This window comes from Macaca nemestrina, chromosome 2 (genome assembly GCF_043159975.1).
Source record: "Macaca nemestrina isolate mMacNem1 chromosome 2, mMacNem.hap1, whole genome shotgun sequence".
NCBI lineage: Eukaryota > Metazoa > Chordata > Mammalia > Primates > Cercopithecidae > Macaca > Macaca nemestrina.
In genome coordinates, this window is record NC_092126.1 from 194,588,268 (window position 1) to 194,608,447 (window position 20,180).

At 34.1% G+C, this 20,180-nt stretch overlaps 1 protein-coding gene and 1 long non-coding RNA gene across 4 annotated transcripts in view; both read right to left on the reverse strand.

Moving 5' to 3' along the window:
• The window catches only part of LOC105485513 (cell adhesion molecule 2), a 1,093,059-nt gene that overhangs the window by 1,055,282 nt on the left and 17,597 nt on the right, over positions 1 to 20,180 (reverse strand). The gene's annotated exons all lie outside the window — the stretch shown is intronic.
• The window catches only part of LOC139361007 (uncharacterized), a 123,153-nt gene that overhangs the window by 88,108 nt on the left and 14,865 nt on the right, over positions 1 to 20,180 (reverse strand). The window contains exon 1 of the long non-coding RNA XR_011618584.1: positions 1 to 20,180. This exon is cut by the window's left edge and continues 20,314 nt beyond it; it is cut by the window's right edge and continues 14,865 nt beyond it. This is a non-coding gene — a long non-coding RNA (uncharacterized lncRNA).

The following is a 20,180-nucleotide window of genomic DNA, read 5'->3' on the forward strand; positions in this document are numbered from 1 at the left end:
TTACTCAGTGAAACTGATCCAAAGGACCTTGCTAGAGTATTTTTAACGATCCTGATTTTGTAAATTATCTAATTAACTTAGAAGACAATGATATTAGACAAATAGACTATATTCTAAAGTTACCAGAAAAAGGGCACAGACAATATGGGCAATGTGCCTTTTATTACAAATGCAAAGCATATAAGGACATGGATAAATTACAAAAGCATAATTTTAATTAATAAGGGTAATTTCATAATAATTCTTTACCATGAAAGCCACTGAATGAGTAACCTAATTTTTAAAAGCATACAAAATAAAGCAATGTAAATAACTACATAAAGCTGTCAGAATTTAGTTTTCCCTTTTTATAGCTAGTCTAATTAAGACAAGTCCAGACAGTTGATAATAGAGTATACACCATAATAAAGTTCCTCTTATACAAGTAAATTAAATATTAGGTGAATGAAACATAGATTATGAGAAATAAGCACACTAATTTTATGAACCATATTATTGTTTCCTCATAACCATAATTTAAACATAGAGACAATTTAACTTAATATTAATAACTTGCCATTTGCTACTATTTTAATGAAAACAAGTTCTATACCCAATTTATATTTTGAGTATAAAGCTGCTTCCCTTTTTGAAAAACATTTTCAATACTTTAAAAAGTTTAAATAAAGTTGGTGTAATCTACAGTTCATCTGAAACCCTGGACACATGAAATAAACAATACCAGCAGCAAACAGGGTTGGGAGAGTAAAATTGCCAGATTTTGCTTGAAAGATCTTGTGTATTTGTCTGTCCAAATTTCTCATAATTAACCGAGAAAATAAGTAATAGTCTCTCCTGAAACTTAAGTTTTATCAGGGTACCGGATTCCCCATCTGTGAACAATAGGCATAGAAAACCAATTACTTAGTCAGTTCAAGGACAAATACAAAAAAATCATCGGGCATTTCAGCCATCTTTGACAAACCACTACAGAAGAAGTAAATTTCAGCAACAAGCTAAAAAGCCAATTGTGGAAACAATAAGCTAGAGGAATGATCAAATACTGTTAGCAGTCATAGAAATAAATAGAATAATACTAATCTCTTTTATCGGCCAAGTACTTAGGCACTACATATAATTTCCAGAAATTGTCTGAAGTATGTATTATTTTCTCCCTTTTTAGATGAAAAAGCTGAGTCTTGGAAATATTAAGCAACTTCTCTACATTTACACATCGCTAGGATTCCAACCCAACTGTTATCAAATCCGAATTAAAGTTTCTTTCCATTATAGTGTGGTTGCATTTGAGTTATGCAAATCTTCATTAGGGAAAATTCTCTCTTAATGCACAAATTTTAAAATTGTATTAATCCCAGAAATTATTAAATTTGGCAAGAATAACATAAGCTCAATATTGGTGGACTGAGTTAGTTGCAAACTAGGTTTGCTTTCCATTTCTGCTTTATCAGGTTAACAAATATACCTGCCATCCTCCATTAGAATCAGTTTTGAATTATATTAGCATGAACCTATGGCAGGTCCTCTACAACATAATACTGTTTTGGAATGTGACTAACCCTTATGCCATGCTGCCTCAAATGTTTTAGCAAAAATTAGTTTCTGGGAGTTATTTGCACTCTTCATTTAGAAAGATTTTATAAAAAATAATGAGGAAATAAATGTTTGAATGAACACTTACATACTCCTTTTTTTTTTTTTTTTTTTGAGACAAAGTCTCACACTTTCGCCCAGGCTGGAGTGCAATGGTTCAATTTTGGCTCACTGAAACCTCCGCCTCATGGGTTCACATGATTCTCCTGCCTCAGCCTCCCAAGTAGCTGGGTTACAGGTGTACACCACCATGCCCGGGTAATTTTTTGTATTTTTAGTAGAGACATGGTTTCACTATATTTGTCAGACTGGTCTCAAACTCCTGACCTCATGATCTGCCCACCTCAGCCTCCTAAAGTGCTGGGATCACAGGCGTGAGGCACTGCACCCAGTCAAACACTTGCATATTCTAAAATTGTTTAAAATTTTTATGTATATCCAAAAATATAATAAACTTTTAAAAGCAGTTTATTAAGTCACACTACACATTTTCTTGTTATAGTAATGCTAAGGTATGAAAACAAGAAATGACATTAATGTAAATTATGACTCAACTAAGCCAAAAAAGCAATAAAGACGACAAAGAAACACTCTAAATTTTGTGTCTATAATTTTGAGGACATTTTACCTACTTTCCTACTTACCTAAGGACAGAGAAATAGTGATTGAAATTAAGCTAAGTGTTTATCTTAATGATCACATATAAATCATGCTATCTGTATGATTTGCAAATATTGAGGTTTGCTATAAATATAGCCTAAGCATATTTATCAAAATATCAGTAAAAACCATAGCTAATTAAACTACTCTTATCATAACACATACAATATTGACACTTGAAGTAAAAGGGAACTTCAAAAATTGGTGAAAATATATTTATTAGGATGTATTTATAACGATGTTGGCAGGCACTCTTCAAACTTAGAGAGTTAGAAGTGGAAAAGCGACGTCTGTGCCAAATTCCTTCAAAAATGTTACACACTCTAATATAGTGTACATGACAAGCCTGAAGTATTGAAAAGAAGTCATTTGAGTTATCTGAGCACAAAAAAAGGCATCTGGAAATTACCTAACAACTGAAACATCCTATTCACATTTTCTGGAATCTCATAATGCTGAAAGGATGTTCAGCAGGTCCTGAGTTTACACTAATTTGCAAGCTTTTGAACAAGTGTAGCAATTTCAAAAAATAGGTACTATTTTGGGGGTGTATAACTAATGAAATAGGATTTTAACAGAAGAAAAAGAATTTTAACCTTTTGTGTTTCAATTCCTATTACAACATTCATATTTATTGTCACACTGAGATCCATTTAGAGATAATAGTAGGAAAAAAGGTCATAGTACATTCTCCGTTCTGCACCCTAAGGCTACTGAGCATGGAAGGAGCTAAACAAAGCATCCTAACTCCTTTTAGAACATGTCTATAAAGAAATACAACAGTTCGTATCAGTCAGTGTGTTTCTGCTAATGGCTTTCAAATTTTTAACTCTAGGAAGCTATAGTCAGGGTGTTTCCGTGGAAAAGCCACACCTTTTTGACTTCTGCTCATCGTTTCCTGATGGTGCACCACTTACCGCCAGAGTGTTGCTCAAGATTTACTCTTTAAAGTTGACTATTACAGGGTCAACTAGGACCGGAAGTGACTTGATTTTAACTGCTACTACCACTTCCTCTCCCACAGTATGGACTATCTCTTTTCCCTCAGTGTTCCATTTTTCTTGTCAAGAAAACTACTCCATATGGTAACAGAGCCAGTATTGCTTTAGTTATGAAGGTGATTTCACTAAAGCAATGGACATCGAAATATTCCAGTTAATAACGCTAAATCCTGTATGTCACTGTAATGGGCTATAGTAGCTATGCACACTCCTAACCTCCTTTTGCTAACACACTCCTTTTCGTTTTGGGAATTGCCTCCTTAACTCTCTGGGTCCCCACTTGGGCCTGATAAACAAGCCCACCCCTTAGAATAGTGGTAAAATATATAATCAGCCTGGGTAATGAAAGGACTCCTTAGTTCTATGTTCTAGTACATATATATATATATATATATATTTTTTTTTTTTTTCTTAAACTAGTTTGAAGAAAAAAAAATTTAGGTATCTGTCACTTGTAAATGAGTAGTAAGAGAATTAAAATTATTGGAGTCACTGAGATTATTAAACCATACACCCTGGGTTGACAACCTTCAACATCCAATCTAAACATGGGAATCAACTTAAATTTCAGGGACATGAAATCTTCTACTTGAAAAGGCTACTCTTCTCTATCTTTATCTCTTGCACAAATTCTCATATTTCCCCTGTTACCATGATGTAGCAAGTTTTGGGTTTTGTTTTGTTGTTTTGTTTGCCACTTTTGAGATATTAGTGGAAACTGCATTGAAATTGCAGGTCTGATAATAAAGATGCTCTTACCGGTTAGTGGCACCCTTTATAATATGATTTGACATACTCAGAGTCCCCAATTATTAGCTCAATCCTAGGTACCCAAGTAACTAGTTATTTATTTATTAATTTTTGTGTTGTTGCTGAGACGGAGTCTCACCCTGTCATCAGGCTGGAGTGCAGTGGCATAATCTCTGCTCACTGCAACCTCCGCCTCCTGGGTTCAAGCGATTCTACTGCCTCAGCCTCCTGAGTAGCTGGGACTACAGTTGTGCACCACCATGCCCAGCTAATTTTTGTATTTTTAGTACAGACAGGGTTTCACCATATTGGCCAGGATGGTCTTGATCTCTTGACCTCGTGATCCACCCACCTCGGTCTCCCAAAGTGCCGGGATTGTTATTTTAACTAAAGATCCCTTTTCTGAATGTTAAGTAGCATTTTCTAAAGGCTTTATTTTTAATGTAAATTCTATAAATAAGGGTAAAATCAAGGCTTTTAAAATAAACTTTGTTTCTGGAGTAGTCGCAAACGTACAGCAATATTGAGCTGAAGGTACAGAGATTTCCTATTGACCTCTTACCTCAACACAAGCATAGCCTCCCCATTACCAATATCCTCCACCAGAGTCCATAGTTTACATTAGGTTTCACTCTTGGTGTTGTACTTGCTATGAGTTTGGACAAATGTATAATGGCAAATACATTACATCATTAGATTAATGTAATGTATTACATTACAGTAATGTCATTACAGTATCATACAAAGTAGTATCACTGCCCTAAAATTCTTCTGTGCTCTACTTATTCATCCTTCTCTCTTCCCTAACACCTAGTAGCCACTGAAATTTTTACTGTCTCCATGGTTTTATCTGTTCCAGAATATCATATAGTTAGACTCGAGCAATGTGTAGCCTTTTCAGATTGACTTCTTTTACGTAATAGAATGCATTTAAGTTCCCTCCATATCCCCTCATGGCTTGAGAGCTCATTTGTTTCTTAGTAGTGAATAATGTGCCATTGTCTGGATGAACTGCAGTTTATCCCCTCACCCACTAAAAGGCATTTTGATTACTTCCAAGTTATAACAATTATGAGTAAAGCTGCTGTAAACATGCATGTCCACGTTTCTTTGTGGACATGTTTTCAGCTCCTTTGGGAAAACACCAAGGAACTTCATTGCTGGATTGTATCATAAGAGTGTGTTTTGTAAGAAACTGGCTATGCCATTTTACATTCCAACAGCATTTGGTGTTGTCAGTGTTCTGGATTTTGGCCATTCTAATAGGTTTGTAGAAGACTTTTTTTTTTCCCCTAGGATTTGTTATTGATTTTGTTTACCAAGTGGCTTTATGATATAGTAGAGACCATAGTAGCTTTACAGAAACAGAATGGCCATCCTGAAAGCTAACAAATACTACAAATGCACTTTGCTATTTCACAATTTTGCCCCCAGTTCATTTCCAGGACAAGCCTACCATATAGATGGTGCAATCTAGGAGGTGCTTTGAACCCAGAATATGGATCACATTCCAGAATTTTCCCTCGGGAAAATTCCAATGAATTTTCCAGTACAATTCAGAGTCCCCTAAGTTTATAAGTTTTTAAATACAAAAACTCCTAAAAGATCTCTACCAAGATCTGAAATACTGGAGAGATCCTTGCAGGCCATGAGAAGAGTATAGATGCATAAGTACAAAAAGGCTTAGAAATGAAGTACACAAACCTGGTATCCTGGAAATTATCTTGGAGCAGTTGATTTGGCTCACTCAATGAGTAAAAGTCAGTAAAATGTAGTTGTGATAGGGTTCTTTTGGCATTTACCACGACGGAACTTTAATGAGATGTGTAACCCATTTTACAGGTCTGTAAATTATTTTACCTTATTTCTCAAATAAAACAAGAAAAAAAAATTGTGAAATACCTAATCAGTACGACGTCAGATGCTTTTCATATTTGTGATTTGTCATCTTAGAAAATAGGAATAAGAAATAGTAAGCTTATGTGAATTAATGAGTGAATTATTTCCACATTTGATTTTTCTCTTTGAACAGTGATACTGGTTAGAAACTATTTAAGGAATGTTAGGCTATGTGTAAATTACCAATCACTTTGATTCCTATAAAGGGATACCACCTCCTACACGTTTTCATTGAATACATATTTAAAAATTATAAAAATGTATTTTAATTAAGTACTATAAAAATAACTTTAATAAATAAACCAAGCAACTATAATTCCTATATCTGTGAAGGGCAAAAGGAAGCCATAATTTTCAGATAATACTATAGGACTAAATCAATTAAAATTATAAATTGATTTCTTACTGCAGGGAAGAAATCTTTAAAATACTTCAAAATTAATATTTTATATAATAATATTGAAATATAATAAAATCTAGTGACATCCCAGTTATTGTAGCCTCTTAAGAATTCAACAAAACAGTGCTTTAAAGCAAAATTATACAAAAATATATTGGATCAAGCACTCAAATTAAAAAAATATATAAATCATTTCAGTTAATGTTTTGTTGAATTACTTAAAATACCAAGAAATTAGGACATGGTTTTTAGAGGTCCCCTTAATATATTGTAAATATGCTTAGTCTTTAAGGATAATTATACAGGCACTCATTTACATGAAATCTTCCTGTTAATGGATAGAATTATATTCTTGAAATCCATACCCTCTCATGTTTTATTAAATATAATGGGACCATTAAATATTAAATGCCTCTTTAGTAGAATATTGTCAGTATATACAACATTTCATGAATTAGGTTCCACACTGAAATATTCTTCAATCATCTTCATAAGAATCCGTAATCCTATTTAATTTTGTTCTTAGTTGATTTCTCTTATTTTTAAATAGCTGTTTTTTCTTTTACTGCAGTTTTATTTTATATTTTTGCTTTAAAAACCTGTAGGTGGAAGAATGATACGGGTTGGGAAAGAAAATAATCACAATACTTAATATTTATGGAGTCCTTATCATGTGACAAGCAACGGGCTGAGTTAAAAAAAATTATTTCAGTTAATTCTCACTTTAACACTTTGAGGTTGATAGTTCTATTAAGTAAAATTTACAATTGGAGAACTTAAGAGGTATACACAAAATCTCATGCAATTTAGTGAGAAGCAGCTCAGGTTACTAAGAGTTTTAATTCTGACTAAAATTTGGAAACATACAACCAAAAGGTCATAGTTTTTATAACATGCATTAGCTAAATTACCACTTGTTTATAAATACATGAACATAAACACTACAGAAAAACACAAGCAGAAAAAAATATTCTCCTGAAATCATCTAACCATTAACAAGGGAGATAGTTTGCTCATTATAAATGCACAAAAAACAGCTACTAAACTGTTTACAGAATATATTAATATTAATTGCTATTGTTAAAGACTTATCTATTTAAATGACTACGTGCTGTTAAGTGTTAACCTGATAAACCTGGTGGGACACTTATGCAGGTTGAAGGTCAACTATAATGAAACCTGTTCCGAAGGGCAGGAAGAGAAGCAAAACCTAGGTTAAAAACTCTGAATTTTTGTTTCGAATTATTAAGTATAAATGATTTTAAGAAATTTTCTGCCATTTCACACAAAGATAACTAAAGTTTAAAGCTCCAAAATACTTCAGATGTGGTGTAATCGTTCACTTCGTTTTCATATAAACAGACTCTCAGCAAAACAGGTAATTGGTCTCCAGACTTGCAGAAATCAAAGGCAGAAATGGAATTCCAGATCAGCCATGAATGGCACCTTAACTGGACACTGTTCTGTCTTTACTTTGTCTCTTGTTCCCATCTATTCCCTAAAACCTAGAATTAGATCTGGAACGTAGCAGGTGTTCAAAAAACATTTTCTAAATTAATAATTTTTTAAAATAAAAAGTGTTAGTGGTACAACAGTGTAGGCAGAGTAGAAGGAGAGATTAGCTGTATCTTGTATTTAAGTAAATAAACAGTTTACAGGTAATACATGATTTCAAGATTGCATTTCGGAAATATGGGAAAGGGTTGCTGAGTGGAAGATAGGGTACACAAAATGTTTAAAGCATACTAACATGCTGAATAATAGGAACCAGATGATCAAACTAATTCAATTAAAAATAAGTTTTACTAAAAACAATGAGTCAATAAATAGGATGAAAGATAAAAGAAAAAAAGTAGGTGGCCAATGAGGGTCTCAAAGCCAAGGAGCCCAAGACAAGCTGTGTAATGATATTGTGTGATCCTAAGAATGCACTCAAAGTGAAAGAGAGCTAAAGTTATTGAGAGTATAATTTATTGATGACAACAGATATTTACAGAAATGTTACGATCTGCTAGGTTTCATGGATGGAACAATGAATAAAACAGCTAAAAAACCTGGAACTCAATGAGACTATAAAGACAGAAGCATTTCATAACTAGAAAGTTACATAAAATAGCACAAATTAGCATTGGCTAGAACTTGGCCTAAGGTCAAAGCCACAGAAGATACTGCAAAGCAAAAGGAAACAGAAGTAGGAAACATGTTCACCTTGGAAGCCAGTGCCATAGAAAAAGGACACTAAGATCTGGTACCTAACAAAAATGTCCACCATCAGGAGAAGCAAATGCCTCTCACTCTCCCTCTCTCTCTATTTCCCAGACACTCCAAAACAGGCAGGGTGAACATGAAAAAGCGGAATCCAATCTAGCTCTGGCTGGATGGTGCTCAAAAAGTGGGTGGGGAATGAGAGTGCTACTAAAGCAAGTCAGGTGTTCCCATTTTGTTGTGTTTTGTTTTCTCCATGTCTGCGGCCACAGCTCCACATCGGGACCTTCCCTAGGGGTAATTCTCATCCTTCCACCCCCCTATACAAGGGCTGTGTTCAGTGAGTTTATGACCGCATACACACCCCTGCAGGGGGAGAACTGGGCTCATTTATCCTTATCAGTTCCGCCAATTAGGAAAACAGATGCATCCCAGAACAGTTGCGGTACATTAGTAGATGGCAAGGTACTGCACGCTCTGAAAAGTCGGGGAAACGGCTGGGCTAGGCATAAACAAATATGAGTTGCTGACTGCTTTGAAAGTTCTATATACACCATAGCTTTTAATAAACACACATTAATAATCACAGTTATTACTACTGTGGTTGCATAATCAACACAATTGGGTCAGATTAGCTAGTTTTAATTCAGTTCACTCCACTGACTGAAGGCCTATCAAATTTGAGTGGAGTATGTAGCAGCAGAATAGGAGTAAAATGAAAATCTAACTTCTAGAAGATCTATGATCGGGTGGGCAAGACATTCATATTACTAACAGGAAGAGGACTATGTTGAAGTATACTCAGAGCCCTATAGAAAAGGAATTCAGGGTGTCAGAGACAAATTTTTGGAAGAGAATTGGAGCTGAACTTTAGGTCTTCACAGCTAGTAAGAAAAATCATTTATACTCAGCAATTTGCCTTGCATTGCACAACAAAACAAAGACTAGTCATTGAAAATGGCATTTGGTTGGAAGAGTTCGTTGTGTGTCTCTCCCAGCTTCTTGGAAAATACTAACAAAAGACACCACCTAAAAGGGCATCTGCGGGAGATGGAACGTTCAGTGAGCCAAGATCGCACCACTGCACTCCAGCCTGGGCCAGGCTACACGTACACATACGCATGGCCACAACCTGGGAAGATTGCTCTGCTCCCCAACATATACCATTGAACTGGACTGCAAATGCAGTTAGTGTCCAAACTCTTGACTTTTTTTTCTTTTTTTTTTTTTTGGAGATAGAATTTCGCTCTTGTTGCCCAGGCTGGAGTGCAATGATGCGAGCTCTTGTTGCCCAGGCTGGAGTGCAATGATGCAATCTCGGCTCACCACAACTTCCGCCTCCCGGGTTCAAGCAATTCTCCTGCCTCAGCCTCTCGAGTAGCTGGGATTACAGGCACACGCCACCACATCCGGCTAATTTTTGTGTTTTTAATAGAGACAGGTTTCTCCATGTTGGTCAGGCTGGTCTCGATCTCCCAACCTCAGGTGATCCACCCACCTTGGGTTCCCAAAGCCAAACTAACTTCTTAAAGTGAGTATCCTTCTTAAAGTGGGTAGGAAGTTTTTTATCCTTCTCCCAATGTTTGCTAATTTAAAAATGCAAAGTCCATTTTTAGCAATCAGAAGAAAGCTACTACTCCTTAGATGTACTCACTGCCATGCCTTCTTTCTATACTCATTTGAGAATCGCATTCCCCATAATAGTAGTGGAAGATGGAGTGAGGCAACTGCCCTGCATTCAGGAAGACATGACCGCCATAAATTAAATTCTGTGGGCAGGTACACAATAGTATCAATCGGTAAATTAATCACAAGAGGACAACGAAAGAATTCTAATTATTCAGCAAGTCGAGTCACAAATTCCTGAACAAATTTAATGTCTTGCAGGAAAACATTAACAACAAGTAAAAACGTTAACACCAAGTTCACTTAAATGCAGTAACTATTGTTGCTTGATAAGTTATTTATTAGCCTTCATTTCAATCTAGTGTTTTCCCAAATCTCCATGTTAAATGTCTTGATGACTTTTTGTTTAGTGTTGCCTTTTCTGAAATTGGGCATTGGTAGTTGTCTGATGAAGTTCGTTGAGAGGCTTTCAGAAATGCTTACTCAGCAGCAACTGATGATGCCGAAGGAGAGCTGTATCCCACTAATGGGGTCAGCTAAGCCATGGGCCACTTTAAAAATATGAAATCATAGTCTGAATTTAAAGTGGTCAATATGAACAAGATTTTTTCTTTGGTTAGATTAGAATCTTTTAATTGCATTGAAGGTACTTCACTTACTGATGCATTAACTGAAGTACATTCAGTTTAGACCCACTAGCAATTATCAGGTCAGCAATTCTACTAAAATAACTGCTTTTATTAAGGAGCAAAAAATATTACAGAAAAGCTTGCTTTTAGTGACATTGAGGATCATTTCCTATACATCTAGAATAGTGAAGTATATATCAAAATATTTTAAATGGAGTATGTATAATCATTTAGCATCAAAAAAGTAAACATCAATGAATGCACATTTTTCTTGTTCTCTCATCTTAATTATTATTAATGAGCCATGATGAAATATTAATCTCAAGTGATCCAAATCTCTCTTAAAAAGTACAAACCAAAATCTTGTATATTACCTCATTAGCTTAACCTAATAAAAGTTATATTTTAAAAATCCTTGTGATAATACCTGAATATTAATATAACTAAAAGTAATATTTGTTAAAACTTTGTAATATTACTTAGGTTTAATGAACCATATTTTGATTCATAATTCATAAGTCTGATTAAGAATTAAAATATCTGCTGACCAGAGTACCCATACGTCTTTGAATACTAACTTCAAATAGTGAATTAATATAATACAGTTCATAAGGTTACAAAGGAATATTATTGGCAATATATTAAAATATAGAACTACATGCATATACATAGACCTGTAAAAATTCACAACTTGGGCTTCACTTAAGTACCAGAGTTATATAATCACATCAAAACTAATTACATTTAGGACAATAACTCTTCAGCCCGAAACATAAACCCACATACCAAAAATTAATTTGAATCTCTTTCCTTTGGTTTCATCTTGTTTTCTTCTACTGCTGTCTATAGAGAACTGGATTAACAATCTTATTACCTATTACATTTCACTATTAGAAACACTGTCTTATAAAGCTCTGGGTACCAAATATGGCTTATTTTCAAGGTTACTTGGAGTTACACTTGAAATCATTAGTACACTCATTTACCCATTAATGTTTGGCATGTGTAAAGGCTTAAAGTGATATTAAGATGTGTGTGCTTTTGAAAATGCTGCAAGTTGAATGGAAATAGAACTCTTAGAGAGTGGGTGGAGTAGCTAGCAGTAAGTGGCCAACTTGGGGGGTCAGAATGAGAATGTCTTCTGTGTCAAGCTAAATAGTTTGTTCTTTAATTAGTATTGAAAAGAGTGATCCTGTAGAGAGCTTTTCATAGAACAGAAAAGTAACCTGACCTTTTTTTTCTTTTTCTTTTTTTAAGAAATATAAAGCTGGAGACTGTGGAGGGTGAGAGGCAGTGGGGACTAGCTGTTGAAAGAGAGAATGTAGCAGTAGTAAAGATGAAAGACTGCAAGGATTCAAGCAAGGTTATGGCAATAGAGGTGAAAAGAAAAGGCCATATAGAGATTGTGAGTTAAGTTAACATGGGAGGTAAGGGAGATGGAGGGGTTAAGGACAGTCTCAAGTGTTTTTTTTTTTTTTTTTTTTTTGCTTGTTTCTGTTTTTTTGTTTTTGTTTTTGTTTTTGTTTTTTTTAGCTTAATCTTGAGGTGGCTATGAGGGCATTAACTGAGCCAGGGAATTGCAAAGATGCAGAGGCCTGGAGAGAGGCAGCTGACTGCAAAAGCTAATGAGTTCAGTCTTTGGACACGTTACACTTTTGTGTGCCTACACATCTTTTGGTGAAGAAATATGGGAGGCAGTTCAAAATAAGGGGCTACAACATGGGAAACAGCTCAGGCCTAGATATCCAGATTTACTGTATTAATGAGCACTAACTCTCTTGCTCTTGTTTGTGCCTTTTAAAATAAGTGTGTGTGTGTGTGTATATATATATGGGTATATACGTGTATATATAGTCACATATATATATAAGTGGATTTTTTAACACCCTTTTTTCTTTTTTAACCTGCATTGTTAACATCAAATTGTAAAAAAATATTCAAGAAAGTGATTGTAAAAGGCAAGTATAATGCCCAATTAGGAGAGATGGAAAAGCTCAAAAAGACTTGCAGAACTCTGTTATCTAGTGTAGCAGATACCAGACGAGAGGTTGCTTGAGACATTGGGAAGTGTTATGGTATTTTTAGCATTTTCTGCAAGACAAGGCATAATATATTATACAAAGGTTTCTATTTAAGTGATAACAAGATTTTCCAGTTGCCTATAAAGCTTATATGTGTCACAAATCATTTCCCCAAGATGCTGGATACCTTATGTTGTTCTCATGTCAAAGATTAACTAATGTAATGCTTATATTCTATCATAAGTAGAAAAATTAGATAAAACCTACATTGTTTTAATATGTCTGAGTGAACCGATTTCTCAGGTTATAACATTGGGAGTCTACCATGTATTAGACTTTAACCTAGGCATGGGAGACAACGATTTCTGCAATGTAGGAATTCACTGTTTCCATCTCCTGAGAATATGTGATTCAGTCTGTTCTCTGGAGAAAAAAAAATATTTTATCAATCCCCTTTTGGAAGACCCTGAAAAATGAATACAAGCAAAATAAATTCTTAGTATTGCCTTAGTAGCAGGTGGTGGTTAATCACAATGAAGAAACCATTTGTGAAAACAGAAAGTCTCAAAGTGATTTAAAAAATACTGGGCATCTTTATTATAAAATAATTTCCTGAAGTTGATAATTTCCACCTATGTATATCACACTTGCTGAATGTTTTGATATTCAGATAACGTATTTTCCAGTTCATCATCATGCAGCTAAATATATTATTTAAAGCCCCACTTGTGTTGTATATTGAAATTCCAAGAATGAAAAATAAACATTGTAATGCAATGCAAAAGCTAATGTTTGACAGAAAACTCTTCCGGCTGCCATGTCTGAGTTGACAAGTTAAAAGGGAAAATAATATGGATTAAATGCCTTTACATCCTAGCAGGTGTCTAGCCATCAATAATATTCACTGAAGGCCATTGTGTGCAGAGCACTTCTCTTCGTTTCCTAATTCCCTGCTTGGCTCCAGGCAGAAATAAAGGGAGGTAGACAATGATTTCTGACACCTCTAAGAACTTTGAACAGAAAAAAGCTTTCCCTGCAATATGCAGGTATTATTTCATCAGCACTCTCTCAAAAGATATCCATGGGATTGATCACAAAATTTATTTTATTGAAAATTGGCTTTGGAATTCTAGGCATAATAGTCAAATTCCAAATTACGACACGGGACTAATACAATCTGTATTTTCAATGATAAAAAAGAAAAGAGATATAGACAAGAAATCTCCAGGAGAAGAAAACAAACTGATTTTATTGTGATTTATTTTTAGCATAACACTTACAGATTAGACGATGTGATGTCCAAAATATTTGATGCGAAAATAAGGAACTGATGAAAAAAGCTTTATATCTCTTTTAAATGGTCTTTTAGTCATAGCACAAAAATGATACATTGCAAAATGAAATATCCAGCCTTTAACAGTCAAATAGGATATATGAAAATATAATTATGCCATTTTAAATCGGGCTCCATAAATAGCCTGTTTAACTAAAGTCACAACATTTAAAAATATATATTCTTGGCCGGGCATGGTGGCTAACGCCTGTAATCCCAGGACTTTGAGAGGCTGAAGCGGGCTGATCACGGGGTCAGGAGATTTGAGACCATCCTGGCTCACACGGTGAAACCCCATCTCTACAAAAAATACAAAAAATTAGCTGGGCATGGTGGCAGGTGCCTGTAGTCCCAGCTAACACAGGAGGCCGATACAGGAGAATTGCTTGAACCAGGGAGGGGGAGGTTGCAGTGAGCTGAGATCACATCACCGCACTCCAGCCTGGGCGACAGAGCAAGAATAAGTCTTAAAAAATAAATAAATAAATAAAAAATAAAAAATATATATATGCTTTGTAGTTTTCAATCTATATGTCAATAAAATATATTGCTATTTCATATTTTAGTGCTTGATATACTTTTCATGCTAAATAATCGATGTTATTTTTAGAAAAGTAATTTTGTATTGTCTGTTAAGATGTTAGTTTCGTATCTCTAGACTAGTATTGTTTTTAAAATTCCAGCCCAAATTGTAAAGAAAATTGTGTGTGTATTAATAATAAAAACCTAAACGTGTAATTAGTTTACCTCCTTGGTAGGAATACTGATCTTAGGTTTTTAGACTTATATCCAGATATTTAGTTCATGTTGATATAGACTATCTGCATAAATCATCACAAAAATTGTTTTAACTGTTTAAAATACTACTTTTAATTTATAGACATATTTATTTTGAAATACTAAAAATTGGAGGCCATTTTAGCTCTACATCTAGAAACACAAATGAATATTTCATTTACAAAAAAAACTTGACTATATACATATTCTATCACCTTGAAAAGATGAATCCTAAAAAGAATTATCTTCTCACTGAGAAAATGTCCTTCTAATGTGACATCAGAAGGTCAAACAAATCCACACTATTCAAAAGTCACGTGAGAGGGAAGATATCAAATCCTAGTATCTCAACTGTAGGCATAGCTTGTCACCTCAAAGAACCAGGCTGGCAATTTTAAATTTTGATTAGATTATTTAAAAGACCCAATTTAAAAGTTGTTTTCTGTGGACCTCAGTTAAAATGACAATATAAGCAGGATTTCTCTTGCTGTCTAAATTAATGCTTTTCACTAAAATGTAATTATACTTGAAACCAGAAAAGCAAGAGAATATGATCACCCCGTAGACTTTGGCAACAGTTCCCACTTGAGTGGCACAATTTTTGGCTATGATGCTGATATTTGATTTCATTTAGTTTCTGAAACCATCTATACCAAAATAAGATGACTCTTTCCAGGAATATATTTAATACTTCCAACAAAGAGAGAGACTGTTTGCAGTATATTCTGATTTAAAGAAGAATGAACAGAAGGGAGAGAAGGAGGAAGTAAGGAAAGAAGGGAAGGACATAGGGAGAGGAGGAGGAAAGGAAGAAAGATAAGGAAGGAAAAGTAGGCAAATAGCAGCTGTCTACACTCATATACAGAAGTGTTCTTCAAGTTGTCTTTATAGCTGTAGGGGATCTAAAACTCAAGAAATGTAGCTTTAACATAAATTGATGTTAAAGATTTTATGGCCACTTGTCTCTCAATACTCATGTATAGATTTATAAACAGTAATATGCAATTCAGATTCCTCCATTTTCTATCTTCTATGCCCCTCCTTTCTTTGGCACTCTAGACCAAACAAACTTAGACTTTAAAATGGAAGACTTTGTTACAAACTTTGTAAATGGTCTGTAATTACTAACAGGATTTTCTAATCTTTCTCATTAGATTACCTTTTAAGATTCCTGTATTACTAATCAAGCATATTTTACAAAATACCACTGAGTATTGTGCCTCCAAAATTCTGAGGATCTAATATAAATTTTGGATCTAACAATTTTTTTTTCTCTCACAGTATCTCTAGAATTTATTGAGTTTCCATAGATTTAGACCTGATATGAGGCATTTTACTATGTTAACTTATTAACCCTCAAGATATCCTTCGAACTGGATATCACAATTCTCATTTCTGAGGTGAAACACCTTAAGCTCAGAGAGGTAGCATCACTTATTTAAAGTTACGCAGCAAAGGAAGAGCACAGGTCATGCCTGTTAGATTTCAAAACCACACTGTCTTAGCTCTGTCTGTACAATAACCTGCGGTTATGTTCCTCCAATTGCAGATAACAGTACAACATAAAATGGTAGCTCTTCTTATTATTATCTTGCCAGGAATTCAAAAAATGAGTAAGATAGAATCTGAAACTGGAAGACAATCTCGCCACATTTTGGAAAGATTGCTTTCCAAAATGTGACTAAATAGTTTACTTGAGAACATGCACATGTGGAAAAACTCTTCTATCTGTTAATGTTTTGCTGTTCATAATAAATTACTCTGAAACCCATTAATAGGGTAAGTGAGGTGATCATCACCCTGAATTACATTTTTTAATTCTGTTCTTTCCATGGCAATTGTAAAATCCACAGGCTTAGCAATGGGCGGGAAAAAAAAAAAAAGAATGTTCTCTGCAGCTGCAGCTGACTTTCTGGCAGACTCGAAAGCAACTGTGTTGGCAGCTAAGCCAGGCATCTGGGGCTGTTGGTGAATTAGTCCGAGGACTGACCTTCTAGAACGCCTATAAACACTATGCATTTGCTTTGCTCCATAATGAGGGGAATTTAACTCTTTGTATGATTATGATCAGGGCTATTATGAAATCCACTCTAAATTAATCAATAAAACCTTTATTGAATGACATACTTACAAAGGAAATAATAGGTCTTTGGCTTTCTTAACACAAATTCTATTTAATAAAAGTGAAATTTCCGATGAGTTAACATGTGCAAACTGGTTTCATGAGGAGCTGTCTCATGGTCTGAAGTCCTTCAGTTCTCTTACTTAATCTTGAAGACAGCATGCTTTTAATTTTTCCAAGAAAGATGGAAAAACTAATCTATCCTTTTAGAGACCAAAAAAAGCATTTTGCCACTTTTAATTTTATAGCCTAGGAGTCCTGCCTGGAAATTCTTTCTTAATACAAATTTAAAGGACTCTTAGAGTAGTTGAAGAATATTGTCTTTTTCTGAGTCCTTATGAATATAAAAAAAAGAGTTTATAGTACTTAGTGTAAAATCATCTTCATTTGTTGAAGTTTATTCCTGGAATCATCCATTTCTCTCCCCCTTAAGGCTGATAGTTTTTAATAATTTAAGATTTTTCTTAGAAGAAGTGTTTTACAAAATTGAGTATTTCTTCAAAGATACCTCTTCTAGTTACTCTTGGCTCTATTTATAGAGAATAATGTGAAAATTCAGAAATGCAATGAAGTATGTACACAGGTACACACATTTTTTAAACAAATGGAATCATGTAACAATAAGATTTACTGATTTATATACTTAGATATCAGTAAGTATGCCAATATATAAATACAAACATTAATAAATACACACATTTATATTTTTCCTCCATTTTACAAGCAGCACACATATATTTTTAAAGCACATGAAAGAACTGTGCATCAGTAGAATTTTACAAACACCACTAGTGATAAATTTCATCATTATATAACACTTTTGTCAGATTAAAACTTTTTCATCTAACCACAAAGACATAATCATATTCTAACCTTTGCAAAGCATATCCATTTATTTAATTTTAGCTGCTAAATTGGAGTCAGTCTTCAAGTTGAAAAGGGACCTTGGAGATGATCCAAGCCTAACACCCTCTGAGTGACTGACCTCTAGAGAGATGAGCTGTTTCCCCAGGTGATGGGGGGAGCCAATGGCACAGCCATAATCAGAACTTTAATTTTTGATGCCCTATCTTTTGTACTTTCCATTTACACAATGCTTCCTCTGAAATAAGATTTAAATAGGGTTGAAATGAGATCATGTTTAAATCTAAAGTGCTACAGAACTGATTTTAAACTTACATCCAATTTTGCTAAAACATAATTCTTTTGTAAAATTTCCCCGATGGCCTATTATGATGTTTGGTTTTATTGTTTCATATAATTTAGTTATAATCCATGACTTTAAATTTCTGATATAAAGAACACACACACACAACACACATGCTGAACTCCTAGCAATGTTAAGCAATAAAACGGGAAATACACTTAGACTCAGAAAAGTCTTCTTATGGCATTTCAGCAAGTAAATGCCTCCACTCTATTTTCCCTTTTATTGTTTTAAATAAACACTGGTATTGTGCTTTAAGTCTTATGCCATAAACACATACACACAATTACAAATGTTTTTCAAGTAATAAATGATACATTGTCAAATATGGAAAATGATGTGTCTGAGAATGGACTTAACTCTACTTAATCATTACCAATATTAAGTAGGTTCATTTGAAATACAGGTGTTAATTTGGTTTCTGTTCACTATAGGAAGCCACTCAAAATGTAAAGAATATTACTTCAAAAATAATGCAGATAATTGTATTTATTCATGCAACAAAAACTTATTGAACAACTGTGTGCCAGAAAATATTCTAGAAGTGGAAGATTAAAACAGTAAAAGATAACTCTGCATTCACAGAGCTTATCAACTAATACGGGAAAGACAGAAAACATACACAAGTTAATAAGAAAGCAATATGTAATTCCTGATAATGATGCAAACATCTTAAATAATGTCAAAGAAGTACTTTACATTATTAGCACATTTATATTAATTTCTTAATGTTTCGATGAGCAAATACATCTTTATCATTTCTAAAAATTTGCAACGAATCTCTAATTTATTCTATGTATTTTGTATGTTTATGTGAAAGGAGAAGACAAACTTTTTGCAAATGCCTTTATTCTCCCTCAAAAGTCTTTATTTTTAAACTTTTGCATAAGGAATATGGCTCCCCCAGAATGTCAGATTTTCCCCAGATTTAAAGATCTTAGTTTAAAGCAAGCAATGTTCCCTTTGAAACACCTGCTGATTGACAAATTAGGAATTAAATGTAGACACTGCTTTTCTAAGTGTTTTCTATTAATGTCAATATTGCATGAAAACAAATCAACGATGAAACCATTGCTCTCTATTTTTAAGAACTATTCTGTTGTGATGTTTTTCCAGTTTCATGTATGGCTACCTATGTAGCCAATAATGAAATACTTTTGAAAATCTGACAATTTGTAAATTGCAAAGCTATAATAAGAGGAGTATCTGAGATTCACCTACAAAACAAAAGCATGTCCTAATTATTGCATCCCATCACCTCCACTCATATTAGTGCCAACATAGAAAGACTAGAGTATTAACTTTAAGAAAAATATATCTTTTCAAAAAGTCAACTAGAAAGTTCCCAGTTTATAAATTGTATGTGAGAGTATATTAAGTTTGTGGTAAGATAGTTTCCCCAAAGGTTATTGTTTTATTTTTGGTCAAATGTGGTTATCATTTAGACCTACCTCTTAATTGTGTTAGGCTTCTTCATTATCAGTGCTCTTCCAAGAAATCAGGTGCTGAACATGCTGCACCAAATATCTGCCTATGTTCGTATCTAGTTATATTCAAATCTCTTTCACCGTGTGCAGTGATGTCAGTACCACTGGGTCCATCAAAGATTAGTTTGCTGATATCAGCTATAAATCTGTATCAGTTCTTCATTGGAGATTCTGATTTCTTTCAGTATAATACAGAAACATATACTTAAAGGTGCTAAAGATCTATATCCATCATTTTTATTATACTATTGCTTTTATTCTCTTGACTACCATAGTCCCTTTTCTGGCATTTTCACCTATTCTGCTATCTGACTCTGATTTCAAAAGAAATCCAGAAATCCCTTTCTTATTGCTGTCTTTGTTGATGGTGAATTTGTTGTTGTTAGTCTACCTTTTACAGTGAAAACACCTTTAGATCTGTGAGAGAGAAATCTTTGATGATTGATAAAATCTGGCAAGATGAAAAAAGTCTT